The sequence below is a fragment of the Panthera pardus genome, unplaced genomic scaffold (genome assembly GCF_024362965.1).
Source record: "Panthera pardus isolate Hobbes unplaced genomic scaffold, ASM2436296v1 HiC_scaffold_16, whole genome shotgun sequence".
NCBI lineage: Eukaryota > Metazoa > Chordata > Mammalia > Carnivora > Felidae > Panthera > Panthera pardus.
The window spans coordinates 86,767,295-86,792,728 of NW_026526721.1; the positions used below are offsets into that span (position 1 = coordinate 86,767,295).

A 25,434-nucleotide genomic window follows, 5' to 3' on the forward strand; every position below is an offset into this window, starting at 1 on the left:
CATATCAAATCCAACAGTACATTAAAAGAATCATTCACCAAAATCAAATGGGGTTTATTCCTGGGTTGCAAGCGTGGTTCAATATTCACAAATCAATAGACATGATACACCACATTAATAAAAGAAAAGAACCACAGGATCCTGTCAATAGATCCAGAAAGCATCTAACAAAGTATAGCATTCATTTTTCCCCCAACATTTTGTATCTTTAATAACATACACAATGGTTACCAACCATATTCATAATGAAAGTTATTCATAAAATATACCTAAAAATAACATTTCCCCACTTTTTGGTGTGAAAATGTTGAGAATGTCCCAGTGGTGGGTGGGGGTGGGTTGAGTAGGAAGATGGGGTTGGAATAGGGGGCCCTTGATTCCCTACAGCCTGAACCCCCATATCCCCTCCCTCCACCTGGGCTCCAGCACAACTCTTCAGCAGGAATAGAGAGACCAGAGGGTCTGTATGCCTCCATGGCTGGGACAAATCTCTGGGTTATGATATAGTGTTCCACTTAAGTGAGGTCATGACAGAGTAGAGGGTGGGGAAAGGATGAAAGAAAAGAGGGTGGGGAAAGAAACCAAAAGCCAAATAATCCTTTCCCTTATTCTTTTCCCCCATGTCTTTCAGCAAGAAGACCTGGGAGTGGACAAGGGTGTGTATTGGTTGTGGGAAGGGGATGTTAAGGCAACAGATTTCCTGACCTCACTTGCTGCCCTAGTTTCTGGCCTTCAACCTTTGCATCTGGAGAGCCAGGGCTGGGGGAGGGGCGGGAAGTGGGGAAGGTCTAGGGGGTCTGGAGGAGGGTCTTGCTTTACCCTTTCCCCTCGTAAAATTTAGGCTCCCCTGCCACTTTCTTGGCTCAGAGAGAGGCCTGGGGATTCTAAAAATGAGAGGGAATGATAAGAGAGATAAACCATTAAGAACTATATAAATATGCATCTTAAATAGGCCAAAGAAATTAATTGTAGAGAACCTCTGATATAAACAGGGCAGAAAGGAAGTGAGGGAACGGAGGGTGGCTCCTGTCCTCCGGGAATGATGGGAATGGGGAAGGAGAAGAAAGTGGCGAGGAGAGAGAAAGAGGCTCCTCCCCTCATCCACCACCTTCTCCTCAGCTCCTCTCAAATAACATCCAGGAGAGCAGGTTATCTACCCCACTTCTCTCTCTGCAAATGTCAGGTGGTTCTGAGCAGGCCCCACAAGATAGGAGGAAGCTACTCCCTTGGGAGGAGCAGGGGTGGGGCGGGGCCAGGTTGGGGATGAAGGAGGGAAGGAGGGGCAGTTGGGCTGGCTGGTCCCTGCCCCCTTTATCCTGGTTGCTCCCTACTTACCTGAGCCTCCACAGAGATCCCTCATTGAGCCTGGGAGTGAGCAAGGCATGTGCCAATGTTAAACAAAAGTTAAAAGGGTGAGAGGGTAGAGAATTACTAGCATGTATAGCTGAGCCAGCTCACCTTCTCACTGTCATGGAGAAGCCCTTTGGGGGTTAGCCCTCCCCCCCTCCACCACCACCCAGGGAAGCTGTGCGTGCGCTGGGCTCTGGGTCCCATCAGATGGTGGAGGTTTTGTCTGTCCCATCTGTGGTAGGAAAGAGAGGAAGGGAGGAAGATCAGGAACTGGTGGGAGGCCCAAGATAAGGTAGCCTGTCATCCCAGTCATGTCCTCCCTGGAGGCTGGGCTCCCCTGGGGACCCCTCAGGATCCTCTGAGTTGCTCATTTCAGAAGTGGAAATGATCCTGGGTAGGTGGGAGCTGGGTCAGGGAAAGAGGAAATGCTCACCACCCAAGGTGTGTTCTATCATGCTCAGACAAAAAGACTTCAGAGTGATCAGGCCCAGGGACCATGAGAATGGCCTGGGGTGAGAAATGGACAGGGAGAGAATGGGTGCTCTGCACAGAGCTGCGGCTCTGGCTAGACATGTTGTTGCTGCCTCTGGAGTTGGCAAACCACAGGTTCTGTGGGCTCTGACTCCCAAGGCTGGGGCTAGTGTGGGCATGTCGGGGAAAGATGCCCCCAATGCCTGAAGGGCTCAGACGGCCCATCCTGCCAGGCGGGAAGGCCTGGGGAGGCATGGGGAACCACTGCTGGGTCCCCCCCCCCCCCCCGCCATCCCCATCCACACAGACCCAGGTACAGGAAGTGAGTTGGAGCCGAATGCCCAGCCTTTCTGCTGCTGGTAGTTCTGCATCTCTAATGCTGCTTTGTGTGGGACCATGCTGAGGAACTTCAGCACTTGCTGTTTCTAAGACAGCAGCTGTTTCTTCTGCATCTCCGTGAATGCCTCATGAGTCAGGCACTTTTCAGTGAGCTGGAGGTAACTGGTGATGTTCTCCTGGTCTGGTTGGGACACCAAGAGCCGGGTGCACACTTTGCCCATCACTGGTATAAACTGGCTGGGGATGTCTCCATTGCCAATGGGAGCCTTCGCTGGCTCACTGCCATCAGTGGGAGCTGGAGTATAGCTCTTTTTATTCTTGATAAAAACCCTCAACAAAGTAGGGATAGAGGGAACATACCTCAACATCATAAAGTCCATATACAAAAGACCCACAGCTAATACCATCCTCAATGGGGAAAAACTGAGAGTTTATCCTCTATGGTCGAGAACAAGGCAGGGATGTCCACTCTCACCACTGTTATTTAACATAGTCTTGAAATTCCTAGCCCCAGCAATGAGACAACAAAAAGAAATATAAGGCATGGATATATAAAGCATGGAAATATAAAGCATGGAAGAAGTCAAACTTGACTATTTGCAGATGACATGATACTCTATCTAGAGAACCCAAAAGACTCCACCAAAAACCAGCCAGAACTGGGGCACCTGCGTGGCTCAGTTGGATAAGCGTCCGACTTCGGCTCAGGCCATAATCTCATGGTTCGTTGGTTTGAGCCCCGCGTCAGGCTCTGTGTTGACCACTCACAGCCTGGATCTTGCTTCGTATTCTGTGTATCCCTCCATCTCTCTCTCTCTGCCCCTCTCTCTCAAAAATAAATAAACATTAAAAAAAAAAAAAAACCCATCCAGAACCGATATACGATTTTAGCAAAGTCATTGTACAGAAATCTGTTGCATTTCTATATACCAATAATGAAACAGCAGACAGAGACATCAAGGAATTGATCCCTTTTACAATTGTAATTACAATTACAATTCCAAAACCTATATAAGACATCTAGCAATAAACCTAACCAAAGAGGTAAAAGATCTATATACTCCGAAAACTATAGAAAACTTATGAAAGAGATTGAAGAGGACACAAATAAACGGAAAAACATTCCATGCTCATGGATTGGAAGAACAAACATTGTTAAAGTGTCTATACTACCCAAAGCAATCTACACATTTAATAAAATCCTTATCAAAATATCACCAGCATTTTTCACAGAGCTGGAGTAAACAATCCTAAAATTTATATGTAACCACAAAAGACCCCGAATAGAAAAAGCAATCTTGAAAAAGCAAAACAAAGCTGGAGGCATCACAATTCTGGACCTCAAGCTATATTACAAAGCTGAAGTGATCAAGACAGTACGGTACGGGCACAAAAACAAATACATAGGTCAGTGGGACATAATAGAAAATTCAGAAATGGACCCACAACTCTCTAGTCAACTAATCTTTGGCAAAGCAGGAAAGATTATCCAATGGAAAAAGGTCAGTCTCTTTAACAAATGGTGTTGGGAACAACTGGACAGCAACGTACAGAAGAATGAAACTGGATCACTTTCTTACACCATACGCAAAAATAGATTCAAAATGGTGAAATACCTAAATGTGAGACAGAAAATCATCAAAATCCTAGAGGAGAACACAGGCAGCAACTGCTTTGGCATCAGCCATAGCAACTTACTAGACATGTCTCTCCAGGCAAGGGCAATGAAAGCAAACATTAACTGTTGGGACTTCATCAAGATAAAAAGTTTCTGCACTTTCACTTATTTTTTTTCAGAGAAAAAAAGTCAGAGAAAAGACAAATACCATATGATTTCACTTATACGTGGAATTTAAGAAACAAAATAGATGAAAATAGGGGAAAGGGAAAAAAAGAGACTCATCTATAGAGAACAAACTGAGTGTTGCTGGAGGGAAGGTGGGTGGAAGTGAATGATGGGTATTAAGGAGGGCACTTGTGCTGAGCACTGGGTGTTATATGTAAGTGATGAATAACTAAATTCTACTCCTGAAACTAATATTACACTATATGCTAAATAACTAGAATTTAAATAAAAACTTGAAACATTAAAAAAAAAGAATTTTTAAAGAGATTACGTCATTGATTTGTTCATAAAAATGATGAGGTTTGATATATTCAAAGGGTAGTTTATTTGGATGAGAATCTCACTTAAATTTATTTTTTCCATTTCTTTTAAAGATTTTTTTTGATGTTTATTTTTGAGAGAGACAGACAGAATGTGAGTGGGTTGGGGCAGAGAGACAGGGAGGCACAGAATCTGAAGCAGGCTGCAGGCTCCGAGCTGTCAGCACAGAGCCCAACGCGGGGCTCGAACTCATGAGCTGTGAGATCATGACCTGAGTTGAAGTTGGACGCTCAACCGACTGAGCCACCCAGGTGCCCCTATTTTCTCCATTTCTAAAAAAAATGTTTATTTATTTATTTTGAGAGAGATAGAACTAGCAGGGGAGGTGCAGAGAGAGTGGGAGACAGATAATTCCAAGCAGGCTCTGCGTTGTCAGCGTGGAGCCCTATGAGGGCTTGAAATCACAAACTGTGAGATCATGACCTGAGCTGAAATCAAGAGTAGGTTGTTTAACTGAGCCACCCAGGACCCCCTATTTTTTCTATTTTTTTAAATAAAAAATTTTAAATGTTTACTTATTTATTTTGAAAGAAAGGGGGAACACAAGTGGGGAAGGGCAGAGAGAGAGAGAGAGAGAGAGGGAGAGAGGGAGAGAATCCCAAGCAGGCTCCATGCTCTCAGTGCAGAGCCCAATGTGGGGCTCCATCTCACAAACCATGAGATCATGACCTAAGCCAAAGTCGGATGCTTAACTAAGTGAGTTATCTAGGCGCCCCTATTTTTTCCATTTTTAATCTGCATGCTCTTTGGGTATTTTTCATAGCTTTTATAAACTTTTTCAAACGTACATTACAGAGAATAATCAATGAACCCTCATATACTCAGCATACCATTTTCAGTAATTATCAAGCCATACTTTACTTGCTTTATCATTTCTTTTTCCTTTTGCTCTCCCACCCTCCCTTACTTCCTTTTATCCTTTTCTCACTTGTCTCAAGCATTTTAAGAAGATCATAGGTCATTTCAGTCCTATGTAATTTTCTATAGAATGTGGGCATTTTCACACCTAATAAAAAGAACATTAATTCCTCAGTATCATCAAAGACACAAATTTCTGTTCTCCTAAATATCATTTTTCAGTTGGTTTGTTCAAAAACAAGATCCAATAAAGCCCATAATGAAAACTAGTTGTCATGTTTATATAGTCTCAATTAAGTCAGAGAAATCCCCTTCCCACATTTTTCATATCATTGATTTATGAAAGATGAATTTTTTACTTTCATATATTCAAAATTTGTTACAAACAGAACTCCAAAGATTTGTACTTTAAGGAATATTTCCAGCTCTTAGTCTTTGCCAGTTTACAAAAAGCAGGAAGAATTTCAAAACACAATAACCAGTCTTATGGGGTGGGGATGTGGAGAGGGAATTACTCTGTTTCTATTAATTTATTTGGCTTCATGATATTAAGCAGAGAGGGAAATCTCATTTTTCAAGGAGAAACTAAACATTATTGAGTGCAGCATAAGTCATTCTGTCACATTTTCCTAGCTTATCACTATTAACCCTTCTTCCTTCTCTGGTTACTTCATTTTTACATCTATAAGGACCTCTGAAAATTAAAGGTTAAATGCAAATCAAGATAAATTGAGACTGAGATTTTCAGTTCCCTATCTTGCCTTCTTCCTTATGAACTAAATCCTGACTTGATGTGAGGCCAAAATGTATTTTACAGACTTCCTTGAAGATAGAGGTAGTATTAAAATAGGTCTGGCCAATAAGAAGTAAGCACAGTTGGTTGTGAGGAGGAAGCAAGGAAACCTTTTAAAAAATGGAGACAAAACAGTTCACAGAGAAAGAAATAGAGATGGCCCTTAAATATATGAAAAAAATGCTCAAGTTAATCCATAATAATATAAACACAGATTAAAGCTATCCTGAGCTATCATTTCTCACTGTCAGATTGACATAAATCCAAAAAATTGAAAATGAACTCTTTCAGAGAGGTTTATGGGGAAACAGGTGATTTCATGAATGCAAAATGATACAACACCTGGGGGAAGATCTGGACAATACTAGCAAAATTACAGATAAATTTGCCATTCGATTGATACATCCCACTTCTTGAAATTTACACTTAAAACATACCAGCACAAATATGAAGTCACACATGCACAAGATGTGTGTGTGTGTGTGCATGCGTGCGTGTGTGTGTTAGCCTCTTCCTGAGTTTCTTAAATCATATTTGATTATTGAAGCAAAAATCATAACGTTATCTAATGTGGTGCACACTGTGTGTAAAGGAAATACATAAGATGACTCTTTTTAAAAAGTGGAGAGGGCAAAGGGACCTAAATGAAATAAGGTTTCTGCATTTCCCATGAAGTGGTAAAACATTCATACCAGTAAGGTATGGTAACTTGCATATGTATATTCTAATAAAAGAACAAATACTAAGAAATCCATACAATGTAATATACTAAAAGAACCCTTCAAATCAATCAAGATGGAATCCTATGTGTCTAATTAATCCATAGGAAGGTAGGAAAAGACGAATGAGATACAGAGGAAACAAACAGAAAACAAATAATAAAATGATGCTTAAGCCCTTACATATCAATAATTACTTTAAATGTGAGTGGTTTAAATATATCATTAAAAGATTGGCAGTATGGATTAAAATTTTTTTTGATCTAGTGTGAGGAAAATGGGTGAAAGGGAGATGGAGATATAAGCTTCCAGTTATGGAATAAGTAAGTCAAGGGGATAAAAGGCACAGCACAGGAAGTATAGTCAGTTGTATTTCAATAGTGTTGTATGGTGACAGAAGGTAGCTATACTTGTGGTGAGCATAGCATAATGCATAGAGATGTTGAATCATTATGTTGTGCATGTGAAACTAATGTAACATTGTGTGTCAACTATACTAAAATAAAATAAAATAAAATTTGATCCAACAGTATGCTGCTTATAAGAAACTCACTTCAAATTCAAAGGCATACGCATAGGCTGAAACTGAAAGAGAAAGTAAAATGACCAAAAAAATATTTATTTGATTATTTTGGTAAGCTTTTGCTAACATTATTTAGTGACATTTTGTTCGAAATTTTTATGGAGAGTGCAAATTCAAAATTGTTTTTATTTTCTGCCAAAGTCTTTGATCCATTTTTAAATTATTTTTTCCAGCTTTGTTGAGAGATAATTGATATATAATATTCTGTAAGGTTAATGTGTACAACATGATGATTTGCTATATGTATATGTCACAAAATGGCTGCCACGAGATGGTTAGCTAACACATCTATCACCTCACATAGTTACCATTTTTTTTTTTGCATGTAGCAAGCATTTTTAAGATCTATTCTCTTAGCAACTTTCAAGTATACAATACAGTATTGTTAACTGTAGTCACCATGCTGTACATTACATCACCAGAACTTATTTATTTTATCAGTGAAAATTTGTACTCTTTGACCGCCTTCACCTACTTCCCTCATCACCTCCCCACTGGTCCCTGGAAAGCACCAATTTATTCTCCATTTCTAGAAGTCTGTTTTTTGTTTTTTGTTTGTTTGTTTTTTTTTTTTTTAGATTCCACATACAAGTGAGATCATATAGTATTTATCTTTCTCTGTCTGACTTAACTTACTTTGCATAACACATTCAAAGGTCATCCATGTTGTCACAATAGCAGAAGTTCCTTCTTTTTTATGGCTGAATAATATTCCATTGTGTATATATACCACAGATTCTTTATCCATCATCCATTGATGGACACTTAAGTTGTTTCCATGTCTTGGCTTTTGTAAATAATGCTGCAGTGAACATAGTAGTGTAAATATCTCTTCAAGACAGTGATTTCATTTCCTTCAGATATATACAAAGAAGTGGAATTGTTGGATGATATGATAGCTCTATTTTTAACTTTTTGAGGAACCTCCACAGTGTTTTTAAATTTTTTTTAACGTTTATTTTTGAGACAGAGAGAGACAGAGCATGAACGGGGGAGGGGCAGAGAGAGAGGGAGACACAGAATCGGAAGCAGGCTCCAGGCTCTGAGCCATCAGCCCAGAGCCCGACGTGGGGCTCGAACCCACAGACCGTGAGATCGTGACCTGAGCTGAAGTCGGACGTTTAACCGACTGAGCCACCCAGGCGCCCCCTCCATAGTGTTTTTATAGTGGCTGCACCAATTTATATTCCCATGAGCAGTGTACAAGTGTTCCCATTTTTGTAAATACATGTAGCACTTGTTATCTTTTTTTTTGATAATAGCTATTCTAACAGGTGCAAAGTTATAGCTCTTTGTGGTTTTGACTTACATTTCACTGATAATTAGTGATGTTGAGCACATTTTCATATACTTTTTGGCCACTGTATATCTTTCTTTTGGAAAAATGTCTGTTCAGGTCTTTTGTCCATTTTCAAATCAGATTTTTTTTTCTATTGAGATGAGTTCCATATATATTTTGTAATATTAACCCCTTATTAGATAGAAGGGTTTGTAAAGATTTTCTCCCATTATATAGGTTTCCTTTCCATGTTGTTAGTATTTTCTTTTACTGTGCAGAAGTTTTTTAGTTTGATGTATTCCCACTTGTTTATTTTTGCTTTCATTGCTTAGTTTTGGTGTCATATAAAAAAATTGTCAAGATCAATGTGAAAGACTTTGCTACCTATGTTTTCTTCTAGTTTTATGCTTTCAGGGCTTACATTAAAGTTTTAATCCATTTAAAGTTAACTTTTGTGAGTGATGTAAAAAAGAGGTTTAGTTTCATTCTTTTGAATGTGAATAGCCAGTTTTCCCAGCACCATGTATCAAAGAGACTATTTTTTCCCTAGTGAGTATTCTTAGCTACCTTGTCAAATATTAGTTGATTATAAATGCATTGGCTTATTTCTGGGTTCTCAGTTGTGTTCTATTGGTCTTTGTGTCTGTTTTTATCTCAGTATCTGGTTTTTGTTTACATTTTCTTGAACTGCCATATTTTTTTTGTTTTTATTTTTAATTCCAATTAGTTAACATATAGTTTTATGTTAGTTTCAGGTGTACAATATAGTGATTCAACACTTCCACATATCATCCTATGCTCATCATGACAAGTGCACTCCTTAATCCCCAACACCTATTTAACCTATCTTCTCACCCTCTCCTCTCTGGTAACTATCAGTTTATTCTCTATAATTAAGAGCCTGTTTCTTGATTTGTTTTTTTCTTTCTCCCTTTTTTTCCCTCCTTGGCTTGTTTTGTTTCTTAAATTCCACATATGAATGAAATCATATGGTATTTTTCTTTCTCTGACTGACTTATTTGGCTTAGCATTATACTCTCTAGCTCCAGCCACGTCATTGAAAATGGCAAGATTTCATTATTTTTTATGGCTGAATAATATTCCATTGTGTATACCACATCTTCTTTATCCATTCATCAATTGATGGACACGTGGGTTGCTTCCATATTTTGGCTATTGTGAATAATGCTGCCATAAATATATAGGTGTATGTATCATTTGAATTACTGTTCTTGTATTCTTTGGATAAATACCCAGTAGGGAGATCTCTAGATCATGAGGTAGTTCTATTTTTAACTTTTTGAGGAACCGCCATACTGTTTTCCAGAGTGGCTGTACCAGGTTACATTCCCATCAACAGGGCACAAGTGTTCCTTTTTTCTCCATAGCCTCGCCAAAACCGTTGCTTCCTGGGTTGTTGATTTTAGCCATTCTGACAAGTGTGAAGTGATATCGCATTGTAGTTTTGATTTGCATTTCCCTGATGATAAATGATGATGAACATCTTTTCAGGTGTCTTTTGGCAATCTGGATGTCTTCTGTGGAGAAATGTCTGTTCATGTCTCCTGCCCATTTTTAAGTTGGATTATTTGTTTTCTGGGTGTTGAGTTTGATAAGTTCTTTATATGTCAGTAACAGTTTGATTACTATAGCTTTATGATATAGCTTGAAATCAGGAAGCATAATGCCTCCAGCTTTGTTCTTCTCTCTGAAGATTTCTGTGGATATTCAAGGCCTTCCTCCATACAAATTTAGGATTTTTTTTGATTTCTGTAAAAAAAAATTGCCATTAGAATTTTCTTAGGGATTGCATTGAGTCTATAGATGTAATAGATGGTTTAGGCAGTATAGACACTTTAACAATATTTTTCTGGTCCATGAGCACGAGTTATCTTTCCACTGATTTGTATCTTCTTTAATTTTTTTCATCAATGTCTTATAGTTTTCAGTGATCAGATTTTTTCATCTTCTTGGTTAAGTTTATTACTAAGTGTTTTATTATTTTTGATGCTATTGTGGATGGGATTGTTTTCCTTGTTTTTTCGGATTTTTCATTGTCAGTGTATAGTCTGACTAAATGTCAATTTTATCTTTTCAAAGAACCAACTCTTAACTCTCGTTAATCTTTTCTATTATTTTATTATTCTCTATCTCATTTATTTCTGCTCTAATGTTTAGTATTTCTTTCCTTATGCTAATTTTGGCTTAGTTTGTTCTTTTTATAGTGTCTTGAGGCACAGTGTTAGGTTGTTTGAGATCTTTTTCTTTTCTTTTTTTAAAGTAGTCTTCATGCCCAAGGTGGGGTTTGAAATCACAGTCTTGGGATCAGGATTTGGGAGGGGTGCCTGCGTGGCTCAGCTGGTTAAGCGTCTGACTTCAGCTGAGGTCATGATCTTGTGGTTCACGAGTTTGAGCCCTGTGTCAGGCTCTGTGCTGACAGCTCAGAGCCTGGAGCCTGCTTTGGGTTATGTGTCTCCTTCCCTCTCTGCCCCTTCCCCACTCATGCTCTGTCTCTCTTTTTCAAAAATAAATAAACATTAAAAAAAAAAAAGAGTTGGATGCTCTACTGACTGAGCCAGACAGGTGCTCCAAGATTTTCCTTTTCCTTAATGTAGGTATTTATAACTATAAACTTTTATCTTAGATTTGCTTTTGTTGCATCCCATAAGTTTTGGTATGTTGTGTTTCTATTTTTGTCTCAAGATATTTTTTAATCTCTTTTGATTTCTTCTTTGATCTACTGGTTGTTCAGGAATGTGTTGTTTAATATCAACATATTTGTGAATTTTCCAGCTTTCCTCCTGTTATGATTTCTAGTTTCATACCATTGTGGTCAGAAAAGATACTTCATGTAATTTTATCTTCTTAAATTTGTTGAGACTTGTTTTGTGACCTAATATATGGTCTATCCTAGAAGATGTTCCACTTGCACTTTGGAAAAATGTGTATTCTGCTGCTTTGGAATGAATGTTCTGTATATGTCTGCTAGGTCCATTTGGTCTATAGTGCTGTTCAAATCTGCAGTCTCCTTTTTGATTCTCTGTCTGATCTATCCATTGTTTAGAGTGGGGTGTTAAAGTCCCAACTATTACTGCATTGCTGTTTATTTCTCATTTTTGTTCAGTTAATATTTGCTATATATATTTAGGTGCACTGATGGGTACAAGAATATTTACAAATGTTATATCTTCTTTATGAATTGACCACTTTATCATTATATAGTGACCATCTTTGTCTTTTTTGACCATTTTAAAATTTTATTATTATTATTATTGTTATTATTATTATTTTTGAGAGAGAGAGGAGAGACAGAGTGCACATGTGTGCATGAGCAGGGCAGGGGGAGAGGGAGAGAGAATCTTAAGCAGGTCCCACACCCAGCATGGAGCCTGTTGAGTGGCTCAATCTCATGACCATGAGATCATGATCTAAGCTGATATCAAGAGTTGGATGCTCAACCAACTGAGCCACCCAGGCCCAGGCACCTCCTTTCCATTTTTTAACGTAAAGTCTCTTTTAGTAAAGTCTAGCTCTCTTTTTTTTGGTCAATATTTGCTTGGAATAAATATCTTTTTTCCATCCCTTCACTGTAGCCTACATGTGACCTTAAAACTATAGTGAATCTCTTGTAGGCAACATATCATTGGATCTATTTTTCTTAATTCACTCATCCATTCTATGTTTTTTGATTAGAGAATTTAATCCATTTATGTTAAAGTAATTATTGATAGTTAAGGACTTATTATTTCCATATTGTCAATTGTTTTCTGGCTGTTTTGTAGACCCTTTGTTCATTGCTTCCTCTCTTCTGTCTTCCTTTGTGATTTGATGAGTTTTGGTGGCAATATGCTTTGACTTCTTTGTCACAATGTTTTGTGTATCTAAGATAAGTTTTTTCTTTGTGGTTACCATGAGGCTTACATAAAACATACAATTATATTGTATTTTTTAAATTGATAGCAATAATTTGTAGAATGCATATTATGTGCCTGTGTTTTGCTACTTACTGGGGAAGGCAAAGTTGAATAAAAGAAAGCCCCCACCCATGAAAACCTGATAGTCTTTTGGGTTAGACAAATATTCTCTGGGCTGGTGAGTCCACGGTGAAAGGGCTTCTTGGAAAATTGGCCGGAATTAGCTATGTGGTAAAGAGGGGTGAATTTATTGGCCAGAGAGAATGCACATACAAAGGAAATGAGAAACAACATGTTTTGGCATTTCTGGAAGAAAGGGTTACATTTGAAGGTGGATGCGTTCTTACACTGGAGAAATGGAACAGTGACCAAGTATGGGAGGGTTTTGTTTATCTAACCAAGAAGCTTAGAGTTTATCCTGTAGCCAGTAGGAACCTATTGATAAACAGTAGCATAAACTTCAGATTTGCATTTTACCAAGAACAGTATGGAATAGGGGGTGCTTCCCTGGAGGTAGAGAGAAGAGTTAGAAGCTATGGCAATATTCTAGGTGACCAATGATAAAGACTCTGAAACAGGGTAGTAGCATTAGGGATGGAGGAATCAACACAAATTCAAGAAATATTTAGGAGGTAAAATTGTCACAACTTGGTGACAATAGGATGTTTGGAGGTGAGGAAGAAGAAACAGCACAGACAGAATTCCCAGTGTCTGCCTTGTGTGACTAATTGAATGGTAGATTAACTGGCTTAAGCAAGGGGGAGGGAAGCAAACCTGGTGGCAAAAGAGGATGAATTAAGTTTTGGTCCGGTTGAATTTGACATACAATTGGAGTTTGGTAGGCAGGTCTAATACTTTGTAGAAGGACTAGGTCTGAAGATATACATATGTGGTCAGGATTCAGTGCCATAGCTTACATGCCTAGCATGGCAGATGCTGTGTCAGATTTGTTCATTCATTGACTCCTGTCTCAGTATACTTTCTTCCTTTAACACCGGCAAGAACTCATTGCAAGTGATAGAAATCCAATACAAAGCATCTTCAGCCATAGAGTATTGGTCCACAACAAGCTGGAGAGAGAGAATACAACCTCAGAGAGAGGTCAACAATATTTTAGAATCTGGAAGGTAGATGCACAAGGGTTAGTTAATTTAGCAGACCACAGAGAGCTCTGCGTTCTGTCAACATTCACCAGGTGGAGCACACCAGAAACACACCTGGAGTTAAACAAAGTTATGTTTATTTAGTTTTCTGCAGCAAGAGAGAACACACGCTAGAGGAATCTTGGAAGCATCTCAGTAAGGAAGAATTGGGAAGGAATTCTTACAGGATTGGTCTGTGCTGCATGATTCTAAAGGGGGATTAGGAAAGAAGTGTGCCATCACTGGATGGGATGTAGTTGAGAAACAGGGGAATTTCAGCAATTGGATATCTCAGAAATCTTTGTTCAGGAAACTGAAGGAACAAAACCAGACTGGGCATGTCACTGATAGCAAAGCACCAGTCCCAAGAAAAGATTGTTAGTCATTTTGGCAGCTGTGGTGTAGCTCTGTATAGAAATACTGTCTATGTGACCTTGTCCCGTCCACTGGAAACATTGTTTATGTTCTTTTAGGAATATCACAGTATGATTACCACCAGGGCTGATTTTGATTTTCTCAAATCCAACTGCCTATAAGGGGGTAACTCCAAGAAGCAAGCCAATTTTCACAGCAGTATCCTGGAAAGACCTGAATTAGATACAGCAGGCATAGGAATGAGTGAGACTGAACATTTGAGAAAGTCTACATGAAAATTAAAGTCTACTTAAGAAAGGAGTTAGGACTTGTTATGGACTGAATATTTCTGTCTACTACTGTCCCCGCCTTGCCCCCCCCCCCCCCCCCCCCGCCAAATTCATATGTTGAAATCCTAACCAATAATATGACGTTATTAGTAGGTGGCACCTTTGGGAGGTGATTAGGTCATGAGGATGGAACCTTCATGTTTAGTGCCCTTATAGAGACCCTAGAGAGTTCCTTTGTTAATTCCACCATTTGAGGACACAGTGAGAAGATAGCTGTCTCTGAACCAGGAAGCAGGCTCTCACCAGACACCAAATCTGCCCATGTCTTTTTAAAATTTTTTTTTTTTAAGTTTATTTATTTATTTTGAGAGAGACAGAGACAGTGAGAGTGAAGGAGGGGCAGAGGAGAGAGTGAGACTGAGAATCCCAAGCAGGCTCTGCAGTGTCAGCTCCAAACCTGATGCGGGGCTTGAACTCACAAAACCATGAGATATGTCCTGAGCCCAAACCAAGAGTCAGGTGCTTAACTGACTCAGCCACCCAGGTGCCCCTCTCATTTCTTGATCTTAGACTTCCCAGCTTCCAGAACTGTGAGAAATAAATATTTGTTGTTTAAGCACTCAGTCTATAGGGGTGCCTGGGTGGCTCAGTCGGTTAAGCATTTGACTTTGGCTCAGGTTGTGATCTCACAGCTCGTGAGTTTGAGCCCCACATTGGGCTCTGTGCTGACAGCTCAGAGCCTGGAGCCTGCTTCAGATTCTGTGTGTCTCGCTCTCTGCCCCTCCCCTACTCATGCTCTGTCTCTGTCTCTCTCAAAAATAAATAAATATTAAAAAAAATTTAAACACTCAGTCTATGTATTTTTGTTATAGCAGCCAGAACAAATTAAGAAAGCCTCTAGAACTTTTTTTCTCTACATACCTAGGCTCCAAGTCACTACCTCAATAGAAGGTGGAGAGTTTACTCTGTAAAGAGGTTGAATTAGAGAGACTAGTTTTGGGAATATGAGAAATAGCAAAGGGGAGGGAGATTCTACTGGAAGTGAGGGAAAGTTTACACAATTAATAGACTGTGGCCTCCCGCCCCAGCTCAGTTGTCAGAAGACTAATTTTTGGGATTAGAAATGGGAAGATTCTTCTCTCGGGATGCCAGTTGTTCCAAAGAAAAAGCTTACAGATACGGCAGCAGGGAAAGTGGGCCCCAAAAGAAATAGCTGGGTCCTAGCCTGATCACCCTATAGTGAAGCCCACATTTAGTTTCTAACTAGCTTTTTTGGTGCCTTACTCTTAAACATGGACAGCACCTAAGGACCATGAGAGACTTGAGAAAAGTATTTAATATGAATGAGAAAATAAAACATTTAAAACATCTAGAGGAGAAGAAGCAATCCGAGGAGAAGATATTGAATCCATGAGATAAGAAAACGGTACTTTAAACATGAATATTCAGTGGTCAAGAAAGAGGGTGTTTTTTTTTATAATAAAAATACATTAGCTAATCTAAAAATTAAATTAATAGAAGTCTTGGAAGATAGACTTCTCCTTCACAGTAGGAAAAAAAGGTCTGAATTAGGAGAGAAAGTATAAGGAAAGTATCAGAACCAATTTTCAAATAAAAGAGTTCCCAAAAGACAGAACATAGAAAAGAGAAGAGGAAATAATCAAGGAAAAAAATACAAGAAAATTTCTCAGAACAGAAGCACAGGAGTCTCCAGATTGAAAGAGCCCACTGAGGGCCCAGCAAATTGAATGAACAACAACAACAAAAATCCCACACAAAGACAAAAAATCGTGAGATTTTAAAATGTTAGGGTTAAAAAGAAGGTTCTAAAACTCTAGGGATGGGAGGGGAAGTGATCATATGCAAAGGAGAGGAAAGCTGGACTACCATAAGCCAATGCCTTCAAAATTGCAAGGGAAAATGAAATCCAATGTAGAATTCTTTTTTTTTTTTTTTTATGTTTATTTATTTTTGACAGAGAGAGAGAGCATGAGCAGGGGAGGGGCAGAGAGAGGGAGACACAGAATCCGAAGCAGGCTCCAGGCTCCAAGATGTCAGCACAGAGCCTGACTTGGGGCTTGAACTTACGAGCCACGAGATCATGACCTGAGCCAAAGTCAGAGGCTTAACAGACTGAGACACCCAGGCGCCCCTAGTGGTGCTCCTTTCTTGGCAGAAATTGTTCTTCACTATTTATCGCTAAAATCTTGTTAGAAATGCAGAATTCAAACCCCAGAATCTGAGATTCATTGTGCCAGAATCTAACTTAGTTACCTTGGCGCGTGTATATATATATATTTTAGCGCTCCAGGTAACTAGGTTGTTAACTAATGGTCTGAGCAAATCATAATTGTATTCCTGCTTATTTAGTATTTGTGACTGAGTTAACAGAATCAGTGTTTCTCAAAAATTTGTGTTCATATAGATCACCTGGGGGGTCTTTTTTTTTTTAACTTTTTATTTCAAAATAGTTGTAGATTCACAGGAAGCTGCAAAGACAATAGAGAGAGGATCTGGGTACCCTTCACTCAGTTTCCCCTAATGGTTACATTTTGTGTAACTATAGTGCAGTATCAAAACCAGGAAATCCATGTCGGTACAAATATAGAACTATTCCATAACCACAAAATTCTGGCTTATATTTTCCCTTTACAATCACATGTACTCCTTTTTATCCACTTACCATTTAACCTCTGACAAGTAATCTGTGTTCCATCTCTATTTTTTGTCAGGTTGAGAAATGTTATATAAATGGAGTCCACAATATGTGGCCTCTTGAGATTGGCTTTCCTCACTCTGCATAAATGTCCTTGAGACCTATACAAACTGTTGCGTGAAGCGATAGTTTTTTCCTTTTCCTTTTTATCTTGAAATAATTATAGATCCACAGAGGATTGCAAAAACAGTACAGAGAACCCCTGTTTTCCACAACGGTACCATCTTAGGTAACTATAGCACAATGTCAAAAGCAGGAAACTGATATTGGTACAAGCCACAGATCTTATTCAGATTTTATCAGTTTTATGTGCACTCGTTTGTATGTTAATGTCTATGTAGTTCTGTGCAATTTTAACATGTGTAGATTCATAGAACCAACACCATAATCAAGATTCAAAACTACTCGATCACCACTCAGATCCTTGCGTTACCCCTTTATGGTCCCCATCCCCCTTCCCTCTTCTACTCCATCTCTAACCACTGACAGCCGTTAATCTGTTCTCCATCTTTATAATTTTGTCATTTCAAGAATGTCATATCAATGGAATCATGCACCTATAACCTTTTCAGATTGGCTTTTTTCCCCCACATAGTGTAATCCTTGAGATCCATTAACTTGTTGCTTGTATCAATAGATTTTTCTTTTTTTCTTGAGGAATGATATTCCATTGTTTCTTTCAGGACATTTTGCTTGTTTCCATTTTGGGGCTATTACAAAGGAATCTACCATGAACAATCACGTACAAAAAGTGTGCATGTGTGTGTGTGTTTAAAAAGCCCAGCCTCCAGACTAAGTAGATCAGGATCTCAAGGGTAAAGCCTGACATCAGTTTTTTAAAAGTTTCCTTGAGAATTCTCATGTGCATCAAAGATTTCTAAAACTTAATTTAGAACCTAAAATCAAAAGCCTTAAAACCTTAAATTTTAGAAATCTGTAAATTCTGCAGAATCATTTGTTAGCGACAGTATCATTATTATGAAACTGCGACATGCTAGGCATTGTACGTATTTAAACCTCTTAACCCTGTGCGGTATATATTTTACTCTCCCTTTACATATGAGGAGGCTGAGAGGTGGGTGAAATGGGTAATTGTGGTAAAAAGGTAAAAACATCCTTAAAAATTTTTTTTTCAATGTTGATTTATTTTTGAGAGAGAGAGAGAGAGAGAGACAGGGCACGAGTGGGGGAGGGGCAGAGAGTAAGAGGGAGACAGAGAATCTGAAACAGGCTCCAGCCTCTGAGCTGTCAGTACCGAGCCCAACTCCTGGCTGGAATTCACGGACTGTGAGATCATGTCCTGAGCCAAAGTCAGACGCTTAACGGACTGTCCTTTTATAAAATAAGTAAGTCCTGGGAATGTAATGTACAGCATAGCAACTATATATGATCATAATGTATAGTATGTATATAATAATATATACAGTATAATATAATATAGTATGATTATTATATGAATATAATGTAGCATAGATTATGGATTATATATAATCTATCTATCTATATATATATATAATCTATAATCTATAATATATTATAGATTATATGTAATGTAATACCGTATTGTATATTTGAAATTGCTAAGAAAGTAGATCTTAAAATTTCTTATCACAAGAAAAAAATTGTGACTCTGTGGCAATGGATGTTAACTAAACTAATTATTAGGGTAATCATTTTGCAATATATACAGATGTGAAATCATTATGTTGTACACCTGAGCCTAATATATGTCAATTATTTCTTAAAAGAAAAAAATCATTCCTTAGAGATATCTGTTAAGCATCCTATATTATAAATTAATTGTAGTTCAAGAGAGAAAACTTTCAAGAAAGGGGTATTCTTTTCTCCTTTTAACTCAAGAAAATATTTTAGGATAGAACTTCAAAGAACCTTACAGGAAAAAAAAATCCCACAATTTATAAATTATAAAGAAAAAAGGATTTGTTTTCAAAACGGTATCTTACACAATTAGGAGCCAAGTGAACTTAATTACCATGCAAATGATTCAGAAAGGCAAATTAACTGTAGTAGGATACTTTGGTCTATATCCGAATTTTGATTCTCTATATCCATACGACTCAGTGAAATGTGAACAAAGAAAAAGGAAATGATCTATATCTCGGGATAGCCACATTCATTGGCCAAGCTACCTTACTAAAGTGTGTGGACCAGAAGGAAGTGAGGGAGAGAGACTCCAAAATCTCTTCAAGTAGAAGTTTTGAGAAGACTGTCCTAGTGCTTCACAATACCACATGCCAGGGATACCAAGTGTCAGCATAGAATGTTCACTGAATTATTTGATTATTGGATAATTGTCAGATGGCCTGAGAGAGAGAGAGAGAGAGAAAGGAAGAGAGAAAATGATGGCTTCAGCCTTTGCCTGTGAAGTTCACAGTTTGAGCCTGCCAGATCTTCCCTTCCTGACTGCATGTCTTGCAGATTTTGGATTTGCTTAGACGGCCCTCATAATCAAAGAAGCTAATTCCTTGTGAACACACACACACACACACACACACACACACACACAGAAAGAGAGAGAGGGAGAGAGAGAGAAGATTGAAGGGTTGGGGCTGAAGACATAAATTTTGGGAGTCATGATTGTAGAGATGCTTATCTCACAAAATTGGTTGGGATCACCAAGAGAGCGTACATAGAGAGAACATGAAGGGAAATGATTGAGTCCTGGATGGCCCAACATTTAGAGCTCCAACAGAGCAGGGAAGCCAAAAACAGCATGGAAAAGGAGTGGTCCCTGAGGTAAGAGAGAACGAGAGGACTGTCATGTCACAGAAGCCCCTAGAAGACAGTGTTTCAAGAAAGGAGAGGCCAAATGAGTCTAATACTGGTGAACTGTTGAGTAAAGTAAGGTGGCCATTGGATTTGATAATGACAATGACTCAGTGTTTGTATAATACATTTTGGAACACTTTTGTGAAAACTGGAATGTCAGTTTTTTCTTACATGAGTCATTGGGAGGTTGTTATGGTCATTATTATCTTTCTTTTCTTTAATTTTTTTTTGACGTTTATTTATTTTTGAGACAGAGAGAGACAGAGCATGAACAGGGGAGAGGCAGAGAGAGAGGGAGACACACAATCGGAAGCAGGCTCCAGGCTCTGAGCCATCAGCCCAGAGCCCGACGCGGGGCTCAAACTCATGGACTGCGAGATCGTGACCTGAGCTGAAGTCGGACTCTTAACCGACTGAGCCACCCAGGCCCTCCTACCTTTCTTTTCTTAATGAGGAACCTAGGTTCAGATTTCAGGGAATGGCTCAAGCTTAAAGTAGTTAATTATGGCAGACCTGGGTGAGAACCAGATTTCTTCATTCCAGATAGGTTCTCTGATTCTAAATCCTGGTTGGCATAGGAATCACCTGTGGAGCTTTCTAAAAATGGAGCTACTCCGAACCTACTACAAATATGTCTCAACAAGGAACTCTGGGGAATGAGCTTTAAAAAGAAAGAAATACAACTCAGAAGTTCTAATGAGTGGCCAGGATTGAGGGTCACTCAATTAGTTTGTAGTGTGTTCTGAGCAACCTTACAATTAGACTTCCTAGGATTAAAGTCTATGCAGTGTTTGCTTAACCTAGTTCACAAAGATCAGCTGAACTGTCTTTGAGCTTCCTCAGGGTGGAAATGCTAATTAACCCAACATGTTAATGCCTCAGTTCAATCTGCTAAGGTGTTTTTCTTATAATTAGTCTCCTGCTTCTGAGTGGAGAAAGCATTTCCCCAAAGACACTTCTTTCCTTTGCAATTGAACCTCCAAATTAAACTTAGTTGTCTCATCAGGTGAATTTCCATGACCAGGTCCTCAAGAATCATTTTGGGGTAGAGATGCGACTGATGGGAACGTGTGGAGATAATGATCTATTGTAAGTTCATGAAATAAGAATGGTGTCCAAAACAGTATTTTTACCTATTACAAAAGAGAAAAATGTGCTTTATAGGTAATTTAAAACAAGGACTCAAATTTATTAAATTCTGAGGTAATTTTTCTAAAATTTTAGCAACATATGTTCACTCACTGGGCATTTCCAGCCTTCCTTCCCTCTTTTCTTTCTTTCTTTCTTTCTTTCTTTCTTTCTTTCTTTCTTTCTTTCTTTCTTTCTTTCTTTCGCACAAGCAGGGTAAGGGCAGAGAGAGAGAGGGAGAGAGAGAATTCCAAGCAGGCTCTGTACTGTCAGTGCAGAGTCCAATGCAGGGCTCTAATTCATGAGCCATGAGATCATGACCTGAGCCAAAATCAAGAGTTGGACATTTAACTGACTGAGCCACCCAGGCACCCCCATTTCCAGCCCTTCTGTAAGAAGAGGTCCTGCTGTACCTCTTTTTTTTCCTGGGAGTGGTCAGTCCACACTAGAGCAACCTCAGGACTAATCCTTAGACATGGCCCCTCAGAAGGACCGTTTTGCATTTGCCTTTCATTTATTATTCGACAATGTATTTTTCCACCTCTTCCTCTAAGGACTTAATGCACATTAGAATCACCTGTGAGTTTTTTAAAAAAATGATGCCTATGCCCCTACCTCAAGGAGTTTGATTTCCTTAGCTGCTGCTTCTATAACTGTATGTTTGGACTTATACAGTAGCCTCCCCACCTTTAGTCTGTTAGCAAACTAATATATACTACATATTCCTGACAGGTAAATCTTTCTAATACCTAAATTGATGTGTTTAAAAGATTAAAGGTAAAAAATGATCTTCTGCCTCTCCTCACTATGCACAAAAATTAACTCAAAACAGATCAAAGATTTAACTGGAGGAGCTGAAAGTATAAAATTCTTAGATGAAAACCTAAGAATGAACTTTGTGACCTTGGATTAGACAATGATTTCTTAGATATGACACCAAAAGCACAAGGAATAAAAGAAAAAATAGATAAGTTGGGCATTATTAAAATTAAAAACTCCTGTACCTCAAAGGACACCCCCATTTCCCACACACTGGGAAAAAATTTCCAAATATATATCTGATAAGAGATTTGTATCTAGACATATAAAGAGCTATTACAACCTAATACAAAGATAAATAACCCAATTTAAAATAGGCAAAGGAAGAGGCATTTCCCGAAAGATAAGTGATGGCCAATAAGCAGACGAAAAGATGCTCAACATCATTAGTCATCAGGCAAATGCAAATCAAAACCACAATGAAATAACACTTTGCACCCAGTAGGATGGCTATAATAAAAAAGTTAGATAATGACAAGTGTTGGTGATAAGATGGGAAAATTGGAACCCTCGTTCATTGGTGGGAATATACAATAGTGCAATAGCTTTGGAAAATAGTCTAGCAGGTCCTCAAAAAGTTCATCATGGAACCATATGACCCAGCAATTCCACTCCTGGGTACTTATACCCAAGAGAATTGAAGACATGTATCCACACAAAAACTTGTATGCAAATCTTCAGAGCAGCATTATTTATAATAGCCAAAAGGTGGAAACAATCCAAATGTCCATCAACTGATGAATGGATAAATAAAATCTGATATATCCACACAATGGAATGTTATTCATCAATAAAAAGAAATGAAGTACTGATAACATGCTGCAACATGGATGAACTTTGAAAATATACCAAGTGAAAGAAGTCAGTTCCAAATGACCATATTATCACATGACTCCATTGATATGAACTGACCCAAATAGGCACATCTATAGAGACAGACAGTATATTAGTGGTTATCTAGGGTTGGAGGGACAAGAGGTAGTGGGGAGTGATGGTTAGGGGTAGGGGGTTTCCTTTTAGGTAATGAAATGTTCTCAAATTGACTGTAACAATAGATACCCAACTCTATGAAGATACAAAAAGCCACTGGACTATACACTTAAAGAAATTACCTTCTAAATTGAAGAAGATATAAAGAAATGGAAAAACATTCCGTGCTCATGGATTGGAAGAATAAATATTGTCAAAATGTCAATACTACCCAAAGCTATCTACACATTCAATGCAATCCCAATCAAAATTGCACCAGCATTCTTCTCGAAACTAGAACAAGCAATCCTAAAATTCATATGGAACCACAAAAGGCCCCGAATAGCCAAAGTAATTTTGAAGAAGAAGACCAAAGCAGGAGGCATCACAATCCCAGACGTTAGCCTCTACTACAAAGCTGTAATCACCAAGACAGCATGGTATTGGCACAAAAACAGACACATAGACCAATGGAATAGAATAGAAACCCCAGAACTAGACCCACAAACGTATGGCCAACTAATCTTTGACAAAGCAGGAAAGAACATCCAATGGAAAAAACACAGTCTCTTTAACAAATGGTGCTGGGAGAACTGGACAGCAACATGCAGAAGATTGAAACTAGACCACTTTCTCACACCATTCACAAAAATAAACTCAAAATGGATAAAGGACCTGAATGTGAGACAGGAAACCATCAAAACCCTAGAAGAGAAAATAGGAAAAGACCTCTCTGACCTCAGCCACAGCAATTTCTTACTTGACACATCCCCAAAGGCAAGGGAATTAAAAGCAAAAATAAACCACTGGGACCTTATGAAGATAAAAATCTTCTGCACAGCAAAGGAAACAACCAACAAAACTAAAAGGCAACCAACGGAATGGGAAAAGATATTTGCAAATGACATATCGGACAAAGGGCTAGTATCCAAAATCTACAAAGACCTCACCAAACTCCACACCCGAAAAACAAATAACCCAGTGAAGAAATGGGCAGAAAACATGAATAGACACTTCTCTAGAGAAGACATCCAGATGGCCAACAGGCACATGAAAAGATGTTCAACGTCACTCCTCATCAGGGAAATACAAATCAAAACCACACTCAGATATCACCTCACGCCAGTCAGAGTGGCCAAAATGAACATATCAGGAGACTATAGATGCTGGAGAGGATGTGGAGAAACGGGAACCCTCTTGCACTGTTGGTGGGAATGCAAATTGGTGCAGCCACTCTGGAAAGCAGTGTGGAGGTTCCTCAGAAAATTAAAAATAGACCTACCCTATGACCCAGCAGTAGCATTGCTAGAAATTTACCCAAGGGTTACAGGAGTGCTGATGCATAGGGGCACTCGTACCCCAATGTTTATAGCAGCACTCTCAACAATAGCCAAATTATGGAAAGAGCCTAAATGTCCATCAACTGATGAATGGATAAAGAAATTGTGGTTTATATACACAATGGAGTACTACTTGGCAATGAGAAAGAATGAAATATGGCCCTTTGTAGCAACGTGGACGGAACTGGAGAGTGTGATGCTAAGTGAAATAAGCCATACAGAGAAAGACAGATACCATATGTTTTCACTCTTATGTGGATCCTGAGAAACTTAACAGAAACCCATGGCGGAGGGGAAGGAAAAAAAAAAAAAGAGGTTAGAGTGGGAGAGAGCCAAAGCGTAAGAGACTCTTAAAAACTGAGAACAAACTGAGGGTTGATGGGGGGTGGGAGGGAGGGGAGGGTGCGTGATGGGTATTGAGGAGGGCACCTTTTGGGATGAGCACTGGGTGTTGTATGGAAACCAGTTTGACAATAAACTTCATATATGGGGAAAAAAAAAAGAAATTACCTTCTGAGTTTTTTGAACGCCTTAGCCTGATTTTCACTGTTATCTAGGGTTAGGGCTTCTGCTCTGTTCAAACTTTAGCTTTATCTCCTTTTATCCTCCGTCTGTGCTAGGTGACAGCCAAACTGGACTTCTCCAAATTTCTCCAACAGGTCTTGTGCTCTGCTTTCTTCTTGTAATGTGCCTCCTTTCCCCCTCTGTGTGTCGTGCCATATCCTTAAAAGTCCAAGTGAGGTGCCTTCTCCTCCATCTCTGCCCATCTCTATCCCCATGCTATGTTTGCTCAGTCTGCTATGTGCTTAGTTTTGATAGAAGATGGAGGAAAACCTTGCCTCTCCTCCTCCACCTTCTTATTCCCCAGGGTGTCTCTTTCATCCTCTCTTCTTAATTATTGCAAAACATGTGAGAAATGTAGTCAAAACTACTTTTGGGGGAGGAGTGGGAGAGTTCAAAGTACACTTGTATTTTTCATTTTGCTTAAGTTGTTTATGAAAATGTTCATATGTTCATATGCTAGAGTGCATCGAGACGCTGACCATCAAGGTCAGGTTGCTCCAACCAGAACATACCTGGAGTGAGAGAAAGCTGGGAGTGAGTCAAGATTCCAGATGTCCGCTTACAAAAGCTCCCCTTTCTCTGGAGGGAGTGGGATGGCAGGCACATTGAGTAGTTCCTCAGCTGGGGGTCCTCCCACACCATCTGCTGGTGACCTTGTGTGACAGCCCATGTGCCTGGTTGCAGGAGGCTGTGGGCAGCTCCCAGACACAAGAGGGGAACAGGAGGACTACCCCTCGATAGCTTTGCCTAGAGTGTCCCTCTCTTCCTTTACTCAGGATGCAGAGGGTACTTTCCAGGTGGCGATAATAAAGTACAAGAGGAACCTAATGATTTGTCTTTAATCACATG

The 25,434-nt window shown here is 39.1% G+C and overlaps 1 pseudogene; it reads right to left on the minus strand.

The window, feature by feature from the left end:
• Positions 1-1,760: 1,760 nt before the first annotated feature.
• LOC109275114 (protein Smaug homolog 2-like) lies at positions 1,761-2,495 on the minus strand (annotated as a pseudogene).
• Between the last annotated feature and the right edge of the window lie 22,939 nt (positions 2,496-25,434).